The sequence below is a fragment of the Myotis davidii genome, unplaced genomic scaffold (genome assembly GCF_000327345.1).
Source record: "Myotis davidii unplaced genomic scaffold, ASM32734v1 scaffold655, whole genome shotgun sequence".
Lineage (NCBI taxonomy): Eukaryota > Metazoa > Chordata > Mammalia > Chiroptera > Vespertilionidae > Myotis > Myotis davidii.
Genome location: NW_006287547.1, coordinates 1,445,216 through 1,450,393, shown reverse-complemented (window position 1 = coordinate 1,450,393; position 5,178 = coordinate 1,445,216).

Sequence of the window (5,178 nt, the reverse complement as noted above, 5' to 3'; positions counted from 1 at the left end):
GCTAAGTCATCAACCAAAACCATGGAAGCGCCAGCAAGTCCCTAAGCTGCTTCCACCTACATTTTGCCATGACACAGACTGATAATTTTATGACTTGTTATTACAGGTTGAAATATGTAGATGTAGTAATTCACTGAGGGTGTAAAGAGATCTGAGTACTTCAGAGGAAAAATACTACCAAGAAGAATTGTGAGATTGTTTCTGTTCTCATCTTCAATAAGCTTTAGCCAAAATGAAATTGGGCAAGCTTTTCACAAAGAAGGTAAGTGACCAGATAGCCTCACCCAGGGCTTACACAATGCCTTTCTCAGACTGTGCTAAAACTAGCTCTTATGGCCTTACCAGCAGTTTTGCAAGCTGGCTATTAAACACATCCATTATTAAACATTAAATTATATAAAGTTGCAATTAAATGAATTAAAAACACATTCAAAACATATCACTTTCTAATTATTTTACTATATCTGTACTGTTGAGGTTATGTTGACCTTTTGTATTTTTATGGTTGCAGTACAATATAACGTGTGCTATTCCACATCTCTTCCCAACCAACGTCCATTGGCATTACATTGGTAGCTTGAAATTTGCTGTGGTGGGAGTATTTAGACCCTGGAACTCAGCAAACATTACAAATCAGTGTGTGATTTATTGTATTGTTGATTGCTTGGACTTAAGAAAGTGATGGAGAAAATGTTCATATTGTAAATTGTGATGGTTAATTTTATGTGTCAGCTTGACTGGCCCTGTGTGTGGGCCTCATCCAATCAGTTGAAGGCCTGAATAAAACCAAAGTCTGAGTAAGAGGAAACTCCTACCTGACTAATTGATCTGGGACATGGGCTTTTTATTCTGGCCTTTGAAATCATACTCAAACATTAGCTTTTTAAAAAATATGTCTTTATTGATTTGAGAGAGAGAGAGGAAGAGAGCGATAGAAACATGGATGAGAGAGAAACATCAATCAACTGCCTTCTACATGTCCCTACTGGTGATAGGATCCAGCCCGCAACCCAGGCATGTGCCCTGACTGGGAATCGAACTGGTGTCCTCCTGGTGAATGGGACAATGCTCATCCAACTGAGTCATACCAGCCAGGTTCAAACATTGGCTTGCTATGGTTTCAAGCCTGCCAGCTTTTAGACTAGAACTTACAACATAGGCTCTCCTGGTTCTTAGGCCTTTGGACTCAGACTGGAAATACACATCAGCTCTGCTGGGTCTCCTGGGAACCAACTACATATCTTGGGACATCTTAGACTTCATAAATCATGGGAGCCTGTTGGTTCTGTGTCTTTGGCGAGCCCTGACTAATATATACATTAAGCTTAAATTGTGCCAAGTCTGTAATCAATTATATTGTGAATAGTACAAAACATTGAGAAAATATTTGAAAGTTATTATCTGATTCAGCAAAGAGGTAGCTCATGTCATTGACAAAGGAGGTGGTGTTCTGGGATACGTCTTTGTCTTTTCACTTCCATCTTACTCCTTAATATAAATGAAAATATCAACTAACATTCAAGATGGAACTACACTCATTTATAAATTGCAATTATTGTTTAGCTATAGATACAAGAGTTCAGAAAATAGTTAATAAAACCACTCAATGATTGGCTATATTAAATTTACAGTGAAGAATGTTGCATATTATATTATTTTGTACATTTGTTTGCACTTCCTGTGTATTAGCAAAGTATATAATGAACTTACATACCACACATATATATGTATGCAGACATATATACACATCTAGACCTATACAAACAAATAATTACATAGTTTTATTGTGGGTGGGGAACTAGTTAAATGTTTAGAAGCACACCTCTGTCTAAAGGTAGCCTGAGTCCAACATGGAACCCAAATTTCTCTAGAGCTGGAGTGGCATACTATATAGCCTCCCACTCATTTTTGTGCAACCCATGAGTTAAGAATGTGTTTTACATTTTAAATGGTTGAATAAAGTCACTAGAAGAATAGTATTTTCTGTGGAATCTCAGAGGAAAGGTGGGGGAGGGTAGGTGGGTGGGTGGAAGGAGATCAATGAAAAAAACTTGTATGTATATATGCAGCGGTTCTCAACCTGTGGGTTGCGACCCCTTTGGCGGTCGAACGACCCTTTCACAGGGGTCGCCTAAGACCATCCTGCATATCAGATATTTACATTACGATTCATAACAGTAGCAACATTACAGTTATGAAGTAGCAACGAAAATAATTTTATTGTTGGGTCACAACATGAGGAACTGTATTTAAAGGGCCAGAAGGTTGAGAACCACTGCATATATGCATAACCCATGGACACAGACAATAGGGTGGTGAATGCCTGGGGCGGGGCAGGCTAGAAGGGGTCAATGAGGAAGAAAAGGGGGACATATGTAGTAATTTCAATAATAAAGATTTAATTAAAAATATTTTGAGATATATAAAAATTATATGAAATTCAAATTTCAGTGTCCATAATAAATTTTATTGGACTTCACCTAGGCTCATTCACTTATGTATTGTCTATGGCTAAAATGGCAGAGCTGAGTAGTTCTGACAGAGACCCTAAAAGCCTAAAATATTTACTATTTTGCCTTTTGTAGTAGAAATTTGGAGTAAGAAGTTGCCTGTTCTTGAATATGTAGGTACACGCCTTGGTTGGGAGTAGTAGACACAACCAAAAGATCTTTAGAAGTCTTTTCTTGACATTAGTCCTAGAAATACTTCCTCAGTAAACAGGTACAGAAAATGGAATACCCAGAGTCGTGAGGGATTCAACTCATTGACTCAAGATGAAGGAGAGAGACAATGTTATTATAAACGTAAGAATGGAGCATGAGATTCCCTACTCCTTGGTTTGTGTTCTCAACTGCTGGATGAGAGTGCTTTTCTTCCCTACTGCTTATCCTAAAGCACTGTATCATTTTGTTGGATGATGTTAAATATTTATTGAGTTGTCTCATCCAAGGCGGTTTGGTTACTGTGTGCCTACTATATGCATGAAGGGACCCTTCAGGATTAAAGGTGCTATATAATAGAGGATTATTTTATGACTTGTTATTGCAGGTTGATATATGTAAATGTAATTCACTAATGATATCAGTGCATATATCTCGGAAATAAGAACGTATTATCCTTCCATTTAGTTCTAACATCATTTACGTCCTTTAAAAATATATACGCAATCAATTTTTTTAAATGAGGAAATGCAGCAGCAGGAAAAAAAATTCCTTTAATGCAATACTTCAGCTGAAAGTTTAATGACACAAAAGGCAGGCAATTCAAAGTTACAGTTCCCACAGCAACTGTAACTCTGCTATATAGCACATTTAGGCATAGATTTCACAGCATGTACTGCAATACAAAATACTCCACACTGGGCATGCAAGGGGGCAGAGTTATGGTTGCTATGGGTACCATGACTTTGAATTTCCAGATTTTTTTGAGAGTTTAAATTCTCAACCAGAACATCACATTAATAGTCCATTTTTTTTTGCATTGAAAATAATAAAGGTTGTATCACTGTTTCCACTGTCAAACCTATCTCCAGTTCAGTCCACTGCGCAATATAAATACCTACCCAAACATTTTTACCCTACTTGCTAAAATTAAATCATGACCTCAGCCCAGGGAGTATTTTAGTTTGCAAATTTATATGCGATGACTTTCACTGGATAAACTATATCTGCTCCCTCCTCCTTTCCAAAAATTACCAATAAATTCAGATTAACTCTTTCTGCATACTGGTGTATTTTATGTTATTCATGGGCTGAGAGGATATGATAATCATATTCATTGTGTATGAATCTGTGATGTATATATTTATAATTTATACCCTGACTACTTCCAAAAAGAACTGGAGGCAGCAAACTACATGTATTCATTTATTCATTTATTCCTTACACACCATGCACTCTTATGTTTTTATGTTAGTGGTCTCAGGACCCTTTACTTAAAAAATTTTTGAGGACCTCAAAGAGATTTTGCTTATGATGGTTTCATATATTAACAGGAGGTATATAATATATATTTTGATGTTTACCATATTAGAAATAATTGAGATATTAAAAATATTCTAAAATATTCATTAACTTATTTAAAAATAATATTAAACCCATTACATGTTGACATAACATATTCTTATTAAAAACTATATTTTTCAAAACAGAGAAACTTAGTGAAAAGAGAGGCTTTGTTTTGCATTTTTCCAAATCTCTTTGATGGAAGACAACTGGATTCTCATAACTGTTTCTACATTTAATCTGCTGAATATCACAAGTCATATAGCTTCTGGGAAATGCCACTATACTTTTGTGAAAGAATACAAAGGGGAGAAAGCAGATAGTATCCTAGTATTATTATAGTCATTATTTTTACCCAATGGACCAACTGAAACGGTTTCAGAGATTCCCATGGTTCCCCAGACTACGCTTTGAGAACCAGTGCTCCATACATTTGTTTATAGTATTCTTCCAAGCATATGCGTCTTCCTTATCTACAGGAAAGCTCCTATTTATGCTTTGAGGCACTATGTATACAACACCATGAGAATATAGCTAAGGGAGTGATTGATTTTTTCTAGTGCCTTAGCTATATTCTCATAGTGCTGTATACATATGTCAATCTGAGCATCTATTATGTGGGGTTGTTGTTATTGTTGTTAGATACACAGCAGGGTCCTTGGAATCTCTTTGTTTCCCTCTTACCCTCCTGCATACAGCCCCTCCCTGATGTGTGATTTTTGCCTATAAATATCTGAAAGACTTGTTGCCCGGGGCCCAACTCCACTCCTGCGTGAGTTTCGAGTTGAGCCCCAGCGCGCTGGAATAAAACCTCTTGCTGTTTGCATCAAGTGACGTCTCCTGCGGTTGATTGGGGTCGCCGTAAGTCTGCAGGACAGAGTGAGGGTCCCATTATTGGGGTCTCACAGTATTATATACTTCCCCCCCTCATTTTCTAGCATGGTACCTGGCATTTCGTATGTGTGGAATACAAGAATTCAATACAATAAACAAGCAATAAAATAGCTCCCATTCATTGAGTCCATTATATATGTGAGAGACTAGGTTTGAGTTGTCTCAGATTTAATCCTCATAATGATGCTATGAAGTTAGTACTGTTATTATCAATATTTTTTGAATAGGAAACTAAGTCTTGCTCAAAGTTGAACAGCCATGGGTCACATAACATGCCAAG